General features: G+C 44.8%; 1 long non-coding RNA gene across 1 annotated transcript in view; it reads right to left on the bottom strand.

The window, feature by feature from the left end:
- Positions 1-468: 468 nt before the first annotated feature.
- Positions 469-19,478, bottom strand: part of LOC109455986 (uncharacterized) — a 152,025-nt gene continuing 133,015 nt past the window's right edge. The window contains exon 5 of the long non-coding RNA XR_012496258.2: positions 469-1,006. This is a non-coding gene — a long non-coding RNA (uncharacterized LOC109455986). The remainder of the gene's footprint in view (positions 1,007-19,478) is intronic.

The following is a 19,478-nucleotide window of genomic DNA, read 5'->3' as shown; positions in this document are numbered from 1 at the left end:
TAAGTATATATATACATAAATATATAAAACAGTTACGTATATCCAAGGATAGGGGAAATTTTGCTCCTGACATGGCTGCCTAGGAATGTCATATAATATGCCCCAGACTCCAAAAGTTGAAATTTACACACTTCAAGAATGCATTCTCCCCACCTTATACACTCTAATAGTTTTATTTATCAAAGAGTTATTTATAGGAAAATTAGTCTGGAATTAGGTAAGATTTGAATTAGGCAAGGCCTTCGGGAATGCGCTCTCACATACAATGTGGCCACTCTGAGCCGCCTCCTCCTTGGCATGGGGACCCAAGCCTAAGGCCATCCCAGGAGAGTGTGTCTGGGACAGGCTCTCCGAGCTTCTTGGCTTGTCATCAAAGCCTGTCAGAGGCAGCCCCCCCAACCCCCATCCCAGCCTCGCAAAGGCAAAGCTGAGAAAACATCCTCCCAGGATCTGAGTGGTGGCCAACACTCAGAGCCCCATCTCACACCAGAACAGCTTCCAAGGAGTGAGAGGCGGCGCTGGGCGGGAAGACCAGCTCTCAGCATCCTCCCACACATCGCAGATGCCCAGAGCCCGGGTCTGAGGCAGGGTCAGTGGGCAAGCTCCTCCTGTTTTCTTTCCTTGTCGCGTGAAAGCAGCAATGTCATCACACGAAAAGCCTCTTGGAAGAAACCCATCTTCCCCCTACAATGAGCAGATGCCACACAGACTTGGTGCATCATTTGTAAATGATTTCAAAGTTTATTTGTCTACTCCAAGGAGATTACTGGAATCTCCAACTGCATTTTATTGTAATTGTTTCCACGTTGCATAGGAAGTTCTTGCAGCCACAGCAATCACCTCTGATGTACAATTAGAGACTAAGAAGCTGCACCCCTGCTGAACACAGCCTCTGTAGCGGGGCTGCTACCCGTCAAGCCTGCAGACTTCCGTTATGACTCCAATTCAACAAAAACGTATGGAGAGTTTACCAAGACTCTGCTGAGTGCCGAGCAGGGTCTCAGCCCTGTAGAGGAAACAGAAAGCACATGAGACATTTTCTCTGCCTTCAACATGCTAATATTCTACCATTTCAGCTTTCATACTTCTGTGGTATAGAATTCTACCTTCAAATGACTCTCAACATAGTCCTACACAGATCGCTGTATAAAATAGCAAAATACACAACTGTGCTGTTGAAATGACAGGGCACAATCCCAGTAATCTCCTCCTTGCACCCCCCCCAACCTCCTCTGTGGAGGCAGGACCTCCGAAAGACCCCTCGTGAGAACAGTATGCAAATCCAGAACTCATAAATTTTAAATAACTCCTAAAAGATGCAAAACCGTGGCAAGCTTAACAAAAATAAAATGCCCCAAAAGAGTTGGAGCAAAAATCAACTAACTAATAAAAGGAGAAACTTAAGGGCAGGATTGTTCAACTCTGAATGGTGCAGCTCCGGGAACATTCAGGTAGCCTGGTGAAGGTAAGCCACCATGAGGACCAAAGGGATTCTTCCTCCTCTCTGTTTGGCCAAGCCCTTCATGAATAATTTTGCACCAAACATGCCTGACCTTACTCAGAAAAGGGAATGGACAAGTATTTTGTATTCTTTTACCCAGCATTCCTTCCTTCCTCCTTCTGAGTTCTATCTATCCTGGCACCACTTTCTCCTCTCCATCTTTACTCATTCCCTAAGTGATCTCATCCTGTCCTTGGTTTTAATAACATCTGTCTGCTGTCGACTCCATTCCCAGCCCTGCCCTCTCCCCTGAATTCTGGACACATGTGTCTATTTGACACCTCACCTGATTTTCTCCTAGGAATAGTAAACTTGGGGATTCCAACACAGAAAACTGGATTTTCCACCCTTCCCCTCCTCCAGTCTTCCCTTTCTTGTTAACTGTCCACTCTGCTCAAAACATAAGCCCCGTTGTCATGCGTGATTTCCTTCCCCACGTCCAATCCATCTCCAGTGCTGCCTGCCCTGCTTCCAGTCTTATCCAGACCCGTCGTCACTCGCCCGCTGGTCCACGCCACCATCATCTCTCACCCGGACACTGGCGCAGCCTCCTGACTGCTCTCCTGCTTCCACTCTTACCTCCCGATAGTCTATTCCCTTCACAGCAGCCAGAATGACCTTTGGACAACATCTGTTTCTTAAAAGAGCAGCGAGTTCTCCCTGACTGCACTCCCCATGCAACTTGGCTGTGTCCCTCTCCCCTCACCTTAGCAAGCTCAAGCCACATTTCTTCCTCAAACACACGGAGCTCGTTTCTGCCTTGAGGCTGACACACCAGGTGCTCTGTCCACCTGGAAGGCTCTTGCCCCATCGGTTATTCATGGTTGAATCTATCTTGGCATTTAGGTCTCAGCTTCAAGGTGGTCTGTTTGACGATGCCGTTTCTGACCATCTCTGGTCACCCTCCCAGACAACTCCTTATTTTATATTAAATATAGCACTTGCCACAGCCAATATTTTCTTTCATTATCTTCTGCTATTAGTAGGATATAAGCTCCATGAGGACAGAGAATTCTTCTGTCTTGGCTACTGCTATAACCCCAAGGCTTAGAACTGTGCCTGGCCCACAAACAACAATAAACGACCACTAAGTAAATGGATGAGTGAACAGTAAATGTCTCCCATCTCTTTGGAAAACTGCTGGTCCCACAGCCTTGTAATTAGGGTGGACCTGTCAATCACAGTAACCATGAACCCTAGCCATGGCAATGGGTTCAAGGTCTGGGCATGTGAACCAAGCAGGGTAAATGAGAGTTGCCCAGGAGTGCTGTGTACATGGATGCTGATAAACAGAAACTTCTCTCCAGGCTGGGATGACGTAAGTCTGCAACCATCTAAGGCCACATCCTTGTCCCCAATCTGTACTGTGTGCCACGCACTGCCCTAAAGGTCTGCATACATTGCAAACGTAAACCTCACAACAACCGATGAGAGGATTCCCATTGTTATCATGGTGTTTGAAACTGAGGTCCAGAGAGGTCAATTCACTTGCTCTAGGCTGGCTCCAGAGCTATGGTCTTAACCACTGTGCTTTACTACCTCTGACAGCAGGAAAGTATGAGGCCAGCCCAGGCAGAAAGGAGAGTCAAGAAATTGAAGAGAGGGCCCTGGTGGCTGTCTTGGTCCCAGACCAGTTGTGCCTGTGGCCTGTTTCACCTCTGGATTTTCTAATCCCAAGAGTGAACAAATTCTCCCGGGTGCCTGTCGCTTGCAACTGGAAGGATCCTGACAAAGAAGAGAACATCACAGAAAGGGCTGGCGCTTCAGAGAAGCACCACAGAACTGGCTACACACTGAGCACGTGCATCTATTGGTTGCAAAGAGAAATTAAGCTTTTTGTTTTCAAATTGTACAATCACCTGGGTTTTCAACTGACCAAATAAGAATTGAACAGCTGTTACATACCCTGTCCTATCCTGCATCCTATAAGGCATGCAGAGATACTTAAGACATAATGTCAAGTATACGTCCAAGATACTATGTCCTCTGAATCCCCTCCTCACTCAATTTCCTTCTGAAACGATGAAACCAGTGTTATGAGAAAAGTCTACACCAGCCACACACCAAACTGAATCCTTGAGGCAACTGTGCAGGGGGTTGTGGAGGCAGGAGTAGAAACAAGAGGTTTCCTGTCTACACCATCTGCCGGCCAGGTGCAATGGAGCGGGTGGAGTGTCACATTGCCTCTGTCCCCTCCCAGCCTTGATCAGAACAAGAACTAGAGATGCGAAGAAGTGACCAAGTAGCTGGTGAGGAAGAGGACTCTTCCAGCTCTGACGCTCAGGCTGTCCTCACAGCCTGCTGCGTACAGCAGGAGCTGGACCCAGGACTCACAAACCTATTGGACAGATTTGCTCAAGCCGCCAGCTCTAGACTTCCAGGCAGCAGACTGTCATTTTGCTCCTGAGCAGAAGTGAGATTCCCATGCAGATAGCCATGCGCCTGTGGCTTCAGTCCCCTCTCACACTAACTATTAAACTCTCAGTGGACAAGGAGAAACTTCAGTAGTCTTTCTGCCTGGGATTGAACGTGACCTCTGTCAGAGAACAATGTTCAGACATATTAATAACACTCAGCATCACAAAAGAGAAGCTCCAGCGTATCAATGTGGCACAGTTACCTGGCAGCCCCCATGCCCTCTCTGCTCAAAATACAGAGAACAGTAGCGAGAATACAAAAGGTGACCACAAATTTGTAGCAACAGACAAGGAAGAAAATCAGAAATATGTCTATGAATGTATAAATACACGTGTAAGGGGGCATACATGGATGGCCTGAATGTAAAAGCTGCTCTTTTCTGGATGTATTTCATATTTGTCAAATTCTTAATTTGAATGTTCTCTTGTTTATTTAAAAAACATAAACTCAAAGAGACTAGGATGAAGTTTTCACAGTGCCTGGTACAGGACTAGGCACATTAGAGATGCTTCAGGATGATTTATTGGTTTGGGCCCCTACCATTTTGGAATGTTGAGCAATTGATGCTGGTGAGTTACCTAAACACCTGCCTGAAATCTTGAGGAGTGTCTGGGTTGTTTCTGTCATCTTAAGACTGAGTTACATTTCATTTCCTGGCTAGAGACCTCCTCACCCTTCAGCCTGCAGTGACTCACGAAAGTTTGACCCCAGTAGCCCGGCTAGTGCCATTCATCCGGCCCATCCCAGAGTGCCCTGCGGAGATTTATGCATCTTTCCCCAATAAATTGCAAACACTTTAAAGGGAAAAGCAGTTTTTTAGAAAGGAAACACCTTTCATTATGCTTTTGCATTTTTTTCTGATTACAAAAACAATAATCCTCAAAGAAAATAATTACAAATCACTTGCCATTTTATTACCCAGAGATAACCCCATAAACATTTTGGTGAATAGCCTTTTCAATCTTTGTTCTGTGCATGTGTATTCTCCTTTTCTAAAAGTGGGATCATACTAGAAATAACATTGTATAACTTCATTTTTACTTAGAAGTTTACCGGGGTATTTGCACTGGCAAATGGAGTTCTCTGTCACCTTAGATCTGATTATCACCCTCATTTCACTAATCGGAAACTGAGGCTCAGGAAGGTGACTCTTTCTGCCCACAGTTCCATGGTTACTACAGAATGTCAGAGCTGAGATTTAAATCCAAATCTCCCAAGGTCAAGTCCAGTACTCTTTTTACTCCCACAAAGTCACTATGATAATTCTCAATCAGAAAGCCAAGAACGCTACGGACGAGGGTTTTAGCAGCTCTGGGCCCTCAGGACTTACACAATTCTGTCAGAACCCAAAAGTTTAAGAGCCAGCACTATTATTGGACAATGTGCTGGAATGCTGGGTAAGCACTTCAATTGTTCAAGCTGCCAAGAGATATGGGAATCAGGACCCGGGAAGAAGTTAAAAACCAAACCAAGCTTGGATTTAAGTTTATGAGGGAAATCCCCTCTGTCATCTTGAGGGGAAGAAAAAACGCTTGTGTGCTATAGTGTGAGGTCAGTGGTGCATTCTGCACTGCCTTTCCCAGGGAACCGGAGCCAGCATCTTTGGTTTCCTGTTACCCCAGCAACAGAAACCATGAAGATGAGGTCTTCTAGGGGGCTGATTTTGAGACAAAGAAGAGAACCTTTGAGTCTAGAGGATGTACGCTATGAGGTTAAAAACTTAGCAAGCAGAAGTAGCTCTCTATATACCCGGATAGAAGACGTACCAAGAAAGACCTCTAGACCCCACAATCTATTATCAGCCTTTAAGAAACCCTCCTTTAATCTCTCATCTTGATATTCAACAGTAATAATAATAATACACTTTATAATTATTGCTAATAGCATGTGAAGTATTTTTCATGTGCTAAAATCTTTACATATCCTATCCTCATTCAATCCTCAAAACAACCAAAGAGGTAAGAATTATTTTAATTCCCATTTTACAAAAGAAGGAACCAAGTCTTAGAGAGGTGTGCCCAAGGCCACACCCTTAGTATCTACAATTAGTATCAGCACCTAAGTTTGCTTTCCTTATCATTATTTGTGGGAGAAATCACCCACCTACACCACCCCAACCTTGAACTCTCCCGTTACCACTGGACAGCCATGGGGAAGACATTGCCTCCTGACTCAGTTGTGCAGCTGTGCCACATTAGAACATACATGTTGTGATATTTCATAGGTTGGCTTTTGTACTAGGAAACCAATGGGCCATTAAAGACTCAAATTCAGGGAACTCTGGCATACTTAAGATTTTCTATCCAGGGACCCTAAAATACTTTAAAAGATTGTTATGCATGGTATCATTCAAGATGTTTATTAAAACCACAGAACTAGAAGTACTCTTAAAAATCCTCTAGTCCAACCCTTTTGTTTGACAGATGAGGAACGGAGCCCCAGCCCTCTCCCTGGGAGTGTCAGGGGCTGTGATTCTCATGTATGACAATCCCATAAGGATGACACTCAGAGAAACAATGGAAATTTCACCCGGGTCCAGCAGACTTTTATCATCCATCATTGGGGGAGTGGATATTATGTCTGGCAAAATGCCCTCTGATTTTTTTTTTGTTTTCACACAACAGTACCAAAAAGCTAATTAATTCCATGCTTACTCTTTTCTGGGAGGAGGAATAAAAGCTCTGAGAACTTTATGGAGGAGGGAGGGCAACTGTGAGTTAGTAATGAGCAGTGACCCAGAAGTGGGTGGGATGGACAACAATTTATGCCTCCAGATTTCAGAGACACAGGGTGGGGAGGGTGGGGGCGGGGTCCTTCCCACTCCTGTGGAGAATCAGAAGTGCTTTAACCCCAAAGATTAGTGATCTTAAGAGACTGGCAAGGTCATCTCTGAAACAGAAATTGGTGTCCTCACCTTCGTCAGTATCAGTGCTGGCAGCCACAAACCACCCTCAGATGGTTCTGAAGGCAACAGTCAAGGAATGAAAGAAAAGAACTGGTCAGATGTCACTGGAGAATGTTGCTGAGAAAAATCGACGTGATTTGAGGAGACTTAATTCCTGATTGACAAAGTTTGGAAAGGGAGTGAGGATTAGAGCTCTTTCGATTTAGACTTAAATGTGGAATCGGGACTATTTTAATCCATCCATTACTAAAGGTAACATGCCATTTATCCAGCTTCTCCAGAGCACAGCAGAAAGGTTTGGCTTTTTATAGGAGTGGTAGCACATGTATTTTCTCTGTATGACAGGAGGCAAGTTTGTCAGTGGGGCTCTTTGGGAGATGTTCAGAGGTGAGAGAAGGCATGAAATTTGAGATTTGTGGACGTTAATTTAAAGAGAGTACAATCAACACAGCTATGATGTGATTTTTTTTTCTGCAGCAGTGTCCAGATGTTCACATATGACTCAGTGTAAGTGGACAGATGGGTTTAACCAAGTTGGGAATTTCTGAGCAAGTGTGATATAGAGGGAAAGGGGGAAAGGAGGTAAGAACTTTGCAAGGGAGTGGATGTGGTGCTGGTCAAGGAACCAGAGCTTGGTCAGGAGGGAATCGAGGCCATGAGGAAGGCAGGAGTCGTGAGGAAGGATCAGGGTGGATGGACGGGGCATGTCAGGAGGTCAGACAGTGACTGAAGTCACTAGAGGGTAGAATAAATTAAATGCAAGTCTGAGGATTGAATCACTTATCTAGAGCGAGACCTCAGAGCTCCTGGTGTGGAGCATCCAGCCGCAGAACGATGGTCCATGAACGCAGAGATCCTGCAAAGCATTAGAGGTGAAGGTGAAGCATTGAAAGAAAAATCTACCTTTCTAATGGTGAAACCTTTCTAATGGACCTCCAGTGCTGTCCTCCCTGCAGTCCGCCAGACGAGGCTGTAACTCAAAGAAATGCATGAAGAATGTCAGTTTCACTTTCTGTCTGATGTGTAAAAGAAGGTTTTTTTCCCCAACAAATATTTGTTGCTAAAAATGTCCTTCATAAGCCTTCTGTCATGATTTTGCAACTCAAGAAAACTTGTGGTCTGACGAATTTTAACCTTCACAAACCTACAAATTGCAGAGTGTTTTGGTCTGTGCTAGAAGCTTGGGCTGTCCGCAAACCACTCCTAAAACCTCAATGGTCCCAAGAAGCTCATCCAGTGCCTTCCTTTCTCCTCCAATGGGGACTTTTCCATAACCAAGCTCTGATAATTCTCCTATGCTCTGATCAAGCCTTCTCCAAATCCATCCCCACAGCTCAGCCTGCACTATGTGGGTAGATGTTAAACTCTTCCCATGTATCAGGCCTTTGCGGTGACACTAACATGTAAGACCCTGTGCTTCGCTGCAGCCCACTCAGCTTGAACAGGCAGGCAAAACACATACATGGAACAGAACTGCCCACTTGGGGCAGAATGGGAGACAGTGTGAGTCTTTATGGCGAAAGAAGGGAGTTGGGAGAGAATCAAAGAACTCTTTCTCTCCCTTCCATCTCCTCCCTGCTGAAGTCAACATCCTCCTCTACCCACCCATTATTTTCTCCTCCCCAAGTTCTGAGATGCAAGACCAAGGGCATCATGTTCCCCTAATGCTCTAAGATTTTTCTCAGAGCCATTCAGTCATTATCAGTGGGAATAATTCAGCGGAAAGCGCAAGGGTTTGGCTTCCATGATAAGCTCTAGAAGGTTCTTCTGTTTCTTTATAGCCCAACTACACAAACAACGAACAGGCAGCATTAGTAGCACAGCAATTAAAGGAGGCCTATGAAGTACCTTCCTCCTTCCAGCAGCAGTACTGGAGGCTTTCCCAGTGGATATTGTTGCTAATATTCACAAGCACTTTGAAAGGTGGATATAATTTGCCCTATTGTACAAATGATGAAACAGACATTTGGAAACCAAACTAAACGCGTCCTGGATCTCACAGTTATCAAGTGAGGAAGCTGAGACTGGACTCTCAGAGGCTGACTCCTGTATCATCTTAGCACGCTGCCTCTGGTGAAATGGGGCTGGGGGAAAGGAGAAGAAAACTTGCGGTTTCTTTGAACACAGAACACATAATTTGGGGATGTTCTCCAGGATGTTCTCCCTGAATCCACATCAAGCAGCTTTGAATGCTTGCCGTGTATGAATTATTCTTGGGCCCTTTCTGATTTGTCGTGCCACAGCGGAGGCGGACCCGCAGCAATATTTAGTTTAAATGAATGCCAGACCAGGCTGTAACTCAAAGAAATGCATGAAGAATATCAGTTTCACTTTCTGTCTTATGTTTAAAACAAGGCTTTCCCCCCCACCACCCAACAAATATTTGCTGCTGAAGACATCCTTCACAAGTCCCCAGTCAAGATTTTGCAACTCAAGAAACCATGTGGTCTGACGAATTTTAACATTCACAAACCTCCAAAGTGCTGAGTGTTTCGTCCTAAACCATATGAAAATTAAATATTCAGTTTGAAATTATTTGTCAACTGTCTTTGTGGGTTTCCTACCTTCTTTTAACTATCTTCAAAATTAAGAAATGTGATTTTTAGATTAATAACCATTAGCTGAGCTTTTTTTAGAGTTTTATATACTAGGCTTAAATTATTTTAATAATATTGTATTCTTCCATAAACATTTCGTTTTGAGGTTAAATTACTTACCAAATCTCATGCAATGCACTTGGGACCATTTGTTACCAGTTCAGAAGCATTGCCTGGGGTGGGAAAGCCAGTCAGGTCAGAGGAACCCACAGCTGGGACAGTTAAACCAGGAGCTTGAGCCAGAAGGAATTCTGCGTTTTGGATGGTCATTATTCGAGGTTAGGTGACTTTTTGCTTTCAGATCTGTCCCTCCCTTTTATTCTCCAGCAGCTTGCAGGAGGGATCTGCTCCTGTGAGGAGGGTCTTAGAATGAAGGGCAGATGCTCAGGCCTGGCTCAAAGGATTCAGGTGTGAGCCCTACAAAGAGGCTGAAGCCGACGTTGATCTTTCCCCTCAAACTTGGGGCACGTGGGCGCCAGTAGGGGTCAATAAGAGACGCGCAGTGGGTTAATGCAAAACGGGTTATACGCAGTAAGAGACGTGCGGTGGGAGATGCGCAGTGGGAGCGGGCATGGCGAGAATTAGCAGCTGCGATACAGCCAGAAGCAGCACCCTTGGCAATGATGCCCACGGCCGTCTGGTGACTGCAGGTGTAGCCCCCATCCTCAGTCTTCTCCCTCCCTCACTCCCGCAGAAGGTTCGTCACTCATAGGCCACTGAAAGCACCACCTGCGAGGTCATGTGTGACTTCCCTGGGATCTCTCAGAAATACTTGGGGAAATGAAAGGGGTCCCGGGTTATGAAGTAAGCAGAACCAGTGAGATTTGAATTGCAGTGGGGTTGTAGCCAACTTACTCAGTTGTAGGATTCCAAGTTGGACCATAAGGTGACAATCAGCATAGTCAAAACTATTCTTAAATATTCCTTAAATTGCCCATAAAGTACTCTATAGTATACAAGGTCATTTGCTTTTTGTAAAAGTTTGAATAGCAAATATACATACATATATAATATATATATATATATATACATATATATAAATATATACACAGATTTCACAGTGCATTCACCATATAATAAATAATATGCCTGCAGAATTTTTAGCAATACAAAAAGAAGCTCATCATTGAATGAAGGTTAGATGTGTGCATGAAATAGCTCCCATGGCCCTGATATGGTAACTCTCATTAAATCACAACATGGTGAGCTGTGGAAATACAGATTTCAGTAGAAGCAGATCTGAGAGTAGAAACCAAATCCTTTCACTGTGCTAAATTTTAAACATGAAAATCCCAACCTGAAAGTTTTGCGTTTCAAAGATTTAGTGTGCAAAGTCAAGTCCTCTCTCTCTTCTCTTCCTTCATGACGTTATAGCCTCTGGTGGGGGTGCAGTGCAGACAGCAGTGGGCATGTGGTGTGTGGGCAAAGAGTGGGGTTGAGAACACCAAGCGTCAGCACAATTCTGCTGGCTGTGGGGACTGGAAATGAAGTGTGGGAATACCTACGAAGAGGCCTCACCATTTGCCCAGGTGCTGAATCTCTTTCCAGAATCCCTCACCACATGTGCCTTCCTTTGGGTCTGTACCTCTGCCCTGATTTCCACCTCCAGTTCCACAGAGGTGGCATGTGAGCTGGGTCATAAAGAGAGGGCACCAATGAGTGTGCAGAGGTGCAGACATGGGCATTCTGCGGAGCAGAAGAAAAAGACCCACAGGACGTATCACTGACATGTTAGTACCTGCACCTTGAAATGAAAACTGTGGCAACCCTCGATTTTTGCCACACGTCAATACAAAGCCTTTCCAAAATTCCTGCAAACAGGGGGACTGGGTGGAGTAAGGAAGGTTATTCATTCGTGGTGGGCTATGGCGTGACAAGTGTGATGGAGACTCAGGCAAGCAAGATGCTTTATTCACTTCTAAATTCTAATTTCCCTCCCAAGCCCAATTCATTTCTTACCCTTTAGTTTCCTTAGATTGTGAGTCTACTTAGGGGGAATATAATTAGAAAAGAGAGGAAGATAAATTGAAGCAAAAGGCAGCAAAGACAGAGATTTCTCATTGAAGCGTAGGTTCAGCACTTCTGTGATGGTCTTCCCAAAATCCCTAGTCCCACTTTAATCATAAGAAAAACATCTGAGAACCCTTATGTGAGGAACAGTCTACAAAATTCTTGACCAATACTCCCTAAAACTGTCTCAAGGTCATGGACAACGAGGGAACACTGAGAAACTGTCACAGATGGGATGAGACTAAAGAGACAGGAGTACTGAGTGTGACGTGGGGCCCTGGAAAGAAAAGGGACATGAGCCAGAAGCACTGCTGAAATCCAGATAGTCTGTAGTTTAGGCAACAGTAACAAATGAACAATGTTAATTCAGTTCTGACAAATGTACCAACCATAGTTCCATAAGATATTAATAGTAGGGGGACTCAGTGAAGCCATACAAGAACGCTCTATAGTATCTTGGCAAGTTTTCTGTAACTCTAAAATTATTCCAAAAGAAAAAGTTTATGAAAAATAAGGTAGCTTTACGAGAATCAAAGGATAAAATAAACACGAGCCTTAAAATATAGGAGAGAGAGAGAGAGAGGAAGAGAGAGAGACAGAGAGAGCGAGACAGAGAGAGAGAGTCGTATGAGACTTGTGTAAAAGGGACCAGCAGCATATGTTTTGGAGTTCATTGACAAAGTCCCACATAAGCTGCTGTACTGGCAAACAGATCTGAATAGCTTAAATAGAATTTTCCCTAAGTATCTTGCACATGAATATTATTTTATATCTACGGGTAAATTGTGGTCCCTAAGCGGTAGTATAATAGTAGCTCACGTTTACTGTAAGATTATATGCCTCAGGAACTGCACTCAGAGCTTTAAAGGTATGACCTCTTTTAAACCTCACAACCATCCTATGACCGAGAGGCTATTATGGTCCACAGAAAGGATGATGGGGTCACAGTCACTTTAAGTAACTTACTTAAAGCCTACACGGCTAAGAAGAGGCGGAGCTGGGATTTGAATTAAGTTCATTGGTACCGGAGTCATATGCACCATGGTGCTCTTCTGTTTCTTAAAGGACCATCACCTTCGAGGATCTGAGCTCCTTCTACGTCCCAGGCCCTCAGCAAGGCCGAGGATACAATGAGACGCAAAACTGTCATGGCATGTTAGGTATTTACAGTCTTTGTTTCATTTGCTCCTCATCACAATTCTGGGAGACAAGCACGAATGCTCATTTTATTCCCGCGTTGCAAAAAGATAAGTGAGACTCAGAAAAGTTAAGCAACTTATCACAGGCTAATGATGGGGAACTGGGTGGGGCCAGGACAGCCACTGAATTCCCTTAGCTCCCAGCTCTCTGCACTTTCCACTCTTGCAGTCCGGTCGATTACTAATGCATTCCACCCATGCCTGCCAAGCACAAACCCACTCTATCTTTAGGCCTTATTGAAATCTCCTAGTGAAGATGGTTTGAGTAGGACTTGAACCTACAGAAGGAGCCGCCCATGAATAAGTGAAAATCTGACTTGCAAAGGCAAGCCTGGGGACCAAGGAGGCTGAGCTACTGGGAACTGTGATGGGAGCCCTCCGAGGAGGAGGCTGAGGTCCTGATGAAGTGAAATGAGTTCCTGGTGGGACTTTTACATCATTCCAGTCTGCACAGATGAGCATAAATCTGCTTCCTGTGTCATGTTCATCAAAAGCCTTCCCCACCAAACAAATGAGACACTGGACCCCCAATGCTGAGCGTGCCTCCCCTCAGCCTTTTTAAAGTTTTGTTTGGCAAAGAGTCAATATTGATTTGCAGAGATCAATGAGCTGGTGGTCATGCAACAGTCATTCAGCGCATCTGATTAACATCCCCAGTCAACGTCAGCAAGTCAAGGTAAGTGTGGAAGGCAGGTCACGAAGTCCAAGTATGAGTATAAGAGGGTCTTTACTATTCCACTTGGTTATTAACCTACAATGTACACTCTCCCTCTCACTCTAGAAAGCAAAGATTACTTGACAAGGTAATACAAAAAATTTTTGAATAGCTCTGTTACTCCAATTACATTGCTTATTTGTGAGTGAAGGACATTTTTTATTCATCCTTGCAACCGATCAGGGCTTAGGTGAATGACAGCCACACATTCATTCATTCAAAAACATTGACTAAGCTCCCTTTATGTGCTGGGTACTGAAATGTGGGAAAAGTCAGGGTAATTGAGGCAGTTTCTACTGCCAAGGGGTTTACATGTGGAAGGGCCTTAGACATGTAGATAAAAAGTGCAATACAGAGAAATAAGGGCAGTAATTGTTATATGCCCAGCACGTACAGGGAGCCTCAAAAGAGAGAAGAGACAGCTTGGATTGGGGAAATAAGGAGAGTTTCATTAAGAATAAGATGCTTGTGTCAATTTTGAAAGAAGAGTGAGTTTTTCAATTGGACTTGGGGAAAGAGCATTCCAAGGTATCATTGCCAAAAATTAAAGATAACACGTGCGCTGCAGAAATACAAGTAAGAATGATCTGTGGATGAAATACTCATTTACTAACCACCAGTTGAAGGATGGAGGAGTCTTGGGGCGCAGAGCCGTGTACACTGAGCAAGGGCTTCTCTTCCCAGAGAAGACAAGCATGGCAAATACAAAGTAGCGGGCAGAGAATGGAGCAGGACACATTAGAGGCTTGGCTGACTGAGCACCAAATAGCCACCATAGCCTGTGGATGCAATGTCTCAACTATGACCTTGGAGCAAGGCCAGCCAGAGCCCTTGATCTCCTATCTCAGAAGGATGCTTTCACATCCTTCTTACCTTCCTTTTTCATGTCTTAATATCTGACTGGCCTCAAATACTTTTCTCTGAAAATTGATTTTCAGGAGCGAACAGAAAACATTCACCACTTCACTGGATTTTTTAGCTTGAAATTCCCGGGATTGAAACCTGCCCGATGCTTCTCCCTCGCTGCCAAATGCACCTCCTCCTGCAGACAAAGAGAGGCCAGAAGTCCACCTACTGTAGCCGACTGCTCAAGCAGCAAGCACCCCATCTCAAGAAGCACTGGAAGGTCCAGATCCCCCATTCTTCTCCAATATTGCAAACCTGGAGTCGTTGAATAAGCATCCTCTATTAGGGAAGGAAAAAAAATTACATTCCTAGTGGCAGTCAGCGGGAGGCAGGGGCTCTTCCAGCTTAATGACTTGCAAATCAAAAGCATGAAAACCAGAATGCACCTTTTGAACCTCTTTCCCATTCAGCCTAGATGTCCTCATAATTTTCTCTCATAGCGTTCCTGTTATTTTTGCTACCAGAGCAATAACCTTCCTCGTGCATTTTGAAAATGTCGGAGGAGGAGCCGTCCAGTGATCTCAAGGCATATGTTTTTGATTCTCATAAGATTATGGATACCAAAGGAATAAAAATGGAAATCACTACTGCCAAGATATGAAAGAAAGTTTGCATAGTAAAATAATTTAAACCTAACATTTGGACCCAATAAGGCAAATGGAACGTTTTTTCCATATTTTTGGAAAATGTGCATTTTCTTCACATTAAGTGGTACCAATAAAAAATAATGATTCTCACTCAGTTTATTTCTATAAATTAGATTGGCTTATAGTGTTCCAGGACATGGTTTTGTATCAAGCTAGATGGCAAACACCTGGGCATAAAATACACTCAGCTATTTGCTTCCATGTGGGAGAAACAGGTCGCCATTCCTCTCTTCTAAATCTAGAGCAAAGGTCAGCTGAAACCAGTTAATATATTTAGTCCTCTCTATCTGCCGAGAATGAGTGTTACATCAACAGCGTGTTACGTCCACCAGCACAGCCAGGAAGTCCCTCCCAGATAGGGAGGTGACTGTTTCCCGATTAGAAACCGGGGTGAGTCTGCACTGAGTGCTGGTAAGGACATTTGACTCATCCTGGAATCAGATCAAGAAACAGAGAAGCGCAAATAATAAAGAAGGGTTTGAAAACACTTTTATACAGAATGCACGTGTGAATACAGTAATCTGGCGGGGGGGGGGGAGATCTATCAAACGGGAGCGGAGCATGGCCCTCTAAACATTAAAGAAATGGTAGGTGGATGCAGATGAGGAGATGGGGAAATGGAAAAGAAGAACAAACAAGGAGGGAAAGGAGAGAGAAGAAAGAGGGAGATAAAAAAACAAAATGGGAGAGAGGGAAGAGATTAAACATTGGATCTAGGGCTCCTGTTTAAAAATTTAAAAATTGAGAGAGAGCGAGAGAGCACGCATTAAGGTAGAAGGTCTTCCTCCAGTGCTGAAGCAGCTGGAAAACCAAGCGCAGTCTACAATGGTGGTCTGAGCACCCACCAAGTCAGAACCAGGAGTGATGGTTCAGAGCTAGTGATGCCTCGGGTCCCACTGCTGCTGTAATTTGCTGCACACAAGTTACAGCAATCAAACTTGATGAATCCCTTCCTTCCGCATCTCTCAGGCCTGTTGGAAGGCTCAAAGAGAGACGAATGTGAATGAACTGTGATAGCTATAAAATATTCCACACATGGAGTGTGTAAGGTGGAAAGAGTGGAAGGTGGTGAATTATTTATTATCCTCTGGCTCAAGTGTCAGCTGTTTGTAAGTCTTCATGTCCTCCAGCAGCTGAGGCACCATCCACGGAGATTTAACTATAATTACCTTGAATCCCTATCTCACAAACAGTAGGAAAGCAAGCATCCTTCCCCAAATCCCAGGGGATTGTTAGGGGGCTTAGGTTTGCCCTGGTTTCTTCTAACTCCAATTTCCTACTCTTGCTGAATGCTCTATCCCTTCTCCAATATTCATCTTCTGCAGGTGTTGGGCTCTTCATGTCCATCACTGGGGCCAGCCTACCTTCCGGCAATTCCCCCCATAGACTACTATGGATACTAGATTGGGCATATAGACTTCCACTGAGGATTTGAGGATATAGGGTGGTATAATACTGCAGCAAAGAACCAACATTAATTTCCAGTGACTCCTCTGTTAACAGTCCCTGGCTCCTCTGGGCACCAAAAATGCCTCACTGATCATCTCTGTCCAAGAGTCCCCACCCACCACCATCCACCTCAACTCCATTTTCCCTCTCTCCTCTCCCATCCAGCTACCAACCCCCCAGTTCTGTCACTATTCTCACTGCCCCTCTTGTTTGGGTCTGGTGCAAGGAAATCTCAACCCTGGCTACACATTAGAATCTCCTGGGGAGTTTTTCTTTTTAAAAAAAATAACTCTAAAACAGCGATGCCCAGACCCAACCCCAGCCCAATGACGCCAGAGGCTCTGGAGCTGGGACACATGCACACATATTTTTCCAAAGCGCCTAATGTGCAAGCAAGGTCGAAAATCACATCGTCTAGCCCATCTAAGCCACATCCTGGGGAAAGCTCACCTTTATACTCAAAAAAGTCATCAAGGTATTTTGCTGAACAAAAGACAATTCTCTCCCGGGGAGAATTGGTGCCAGTTTTTTAACTGAATATTATTTTTTCCTGCCATTATTAACTATTATCTTAAGAAATTTGCCAACAATCCACCTTTCGTTATCCAGAGGTCTTCCCCACCATGAGCACTTCTGGACAAGTTCCCTTCCTGGCTCATTTTCCCAGGCCACAGGGTGGGAGGGGAGGCAGAGAAAAAAACAGGAATCTACACAAAGAAACCTGGTGTCTTTGTTGAGAGACTTGATGGCAGGTAGAAATTCAAAACTAAAATGGGAAGCTGATGTTATTTTGGAACCATGTAGACAGAAATATTCTCAACATCAGTGAGGGGGAATAAAAGCAGCCCCATGGTGGTATTTGGTTTTGTTTTAAAAATAAGCACAGAGTCATTTTTTTCTGAATATTTCAGAAAATTTATAGTCTATGGAGCAATGTGCCACATATATCCTCTCCTTCGGTCCTTCTAACCACCCCACGAAGAAGGTAAGCAGAGCAGGAATTATTGTCCATTTTTCCAGCAGAATAAATTCACACTCAGAGAGGATAAGTGACATGCCCAAAACCACACTGCTAGGACGTGGCAGAACTATTGCTTAAAACATAGCCCTTATCTTCGTTCTAGAGGCTAATGCAAACACCACAGACTGGGCAACTTATAAATAACAGAAATTTATTTCTCACAGTTCCAAAAATTGGAAGTCTGAGATCAGGGTCAAGTTCTGGTGAGGACCCTCTTCCATACTGCACACTGGGGACTTCTCATTGTATCCTCATATGGAGGAGAGTAGAGAGCAGCCAGCTTTCTGGTAACTCTTCTAAGGGCACTAATCTCATTCATAAGGGCTCCACCCTCCTGACCTCATCTGATCCTAATCACGCCCAAAGGCTCCACCTCCTAATTCTGTGGCACTGGGGGAGAAGGGTTTCAACATAAGAACTGATGGGGAATCAAATATTCAGTCTATAACGGCCCTCTTATTCCAATTTTGGTACCCTTTCTACCTCATCATGCGTCTTCCTTTGTATCACCTTGCTACCACTGCATTTTTCTTTATGCATGTGTGTACACACATACATGCACACATACACACACACACACACACATGCCCCTCTTATAGGCTGGAGGCCACATTCTGCATAAAAATACCACCTGACAAGGCGGATCAAGGAAGACCATTAAATGCTCAAGAATATCCATGCCTTCTGTTTCTTAGATGAGAGATGAGAAAGAAAGTTTGAAACCTGTGACCCACCAAAAGAACCCTTTCCTGCCCGATTCCCTTTCAATCTCCTGCTGTGCCCTCACGCACTTCCCTTTGAGACTCTACGCATGTGGTCTCAGTAAAGGAGCTGATGTCAGGTCCTGCCTTCGTCTGAACAAGTCTATGTTACCAATCCCTTAGAGAAGTCCTTTTAGACTCTGTCTTTCCTGGGGGAAGGAAGGGTAATTCATAACCATCTAGAACTACGCTTCTCACAGAGCCCCACAAATGTTCATTAACCAGCTGGTCCCCGGATCTCAGAGTCACAGGGGCTCAGTGGGGGTCTGGCTCATCTCCATGCCTTTAGACAGGTAAAACTTCTGAGGAGGCAGGCAGCAGCTAGGAGGCTATAGGATGGCAAGTCCCTCTGGGGTAGCCACTGCCCACCTGTGCACAAATCAGGTCCTGTGTCCTTCTTTAGGGTCTCCCTAACCTCATCTAGAAGCAGTTCCCCACTTACAAATGGACACAGTCCTGCTCCCTTTAAAGCATGGAGTTGCCATCATGAGGTTAAGTGGTGCTGTCAGACCAAGGAGGTGACTTTGAGGTGTCAGTCTCCTCGTGTGCAATATGTTTGATTTTGAGTTATTTCTACAAGTCCCTTCGACTCAACTCTGTGCAGAAAACTTTGAATGAGAGAGAGGAGGACGATGAGATTCCTAAAAACACCTCTAAAAAACTGTTGTTTGACAGGACCTATATCACCACCTATTGCCAGGAACATAATGAAATCTCTCTGCCTCCACCCTTTCACCCTCCTCTCTGTGCTCTCTGAGACCCCAGCTTGGGGACTGAGCACATATGGGTCTAGTTGATCGATCCTGTTGTCCTCTGCTGCCATAAATTCAGACGGCCACAAATCAGCTTCAGCGAAACTTCAGCCTCAGACACGCACGCACTCCCATTCCAATCCTTGTGTCCAGGCTGAAATATGGCCGCATGTGTTCCCTTGTGCACTGCCGCCTGCCAGAGATGCCACCCTGTCAGAGATGGTTTATGGAGTGGCCAGGAGGCCAGAGCACAGTGGCCAGCTACCACCCCAGCCGAGGCGCCCCATGGCTTTGATCTCCGGCTAGTAGCCCATGTCACCAGTTGCCCACCTGCTCCTGAACAGGCCTGAAATACGATTTTCCAAAGCACCCGAGGCTCCGGGTTCTTCCTGCACTCCAACGCAGCACTGTCAGGGCTTCCTGCTTTTCTTCCTCGAGTAACTCCTTGTGACATCTCATTGTCACCAGCTAAATATAGAGCATTCCTGGTCTTCTTCCTTTCCTGGTGCTGACAGTTTACACAGAGCCTGCCCAGCCCTTTACATGAAAATACTCCTTCTTGGAGGCCCTTCTCCAAGAATCTGCACTTGCATGCAG

This window comes from Rhinolophus sinicus, chromosome 2, assembly GCF_057876585.1.
Source record: "Rhinolophus sinicus isolate RSI-liver-muscle chromosome 2, RSI-T2T, whole genome shotgun sequence".
Lineage (NCBI taxonomy): Eukaryota > Metazoa > Chordata > Mammalia > Chiroptera > Rhinolophidae > Rhinolophus > Rhinolophus sinicus.
This window is presented reverse-complemented; position numbering and strand designations above follow the sequence as displayed.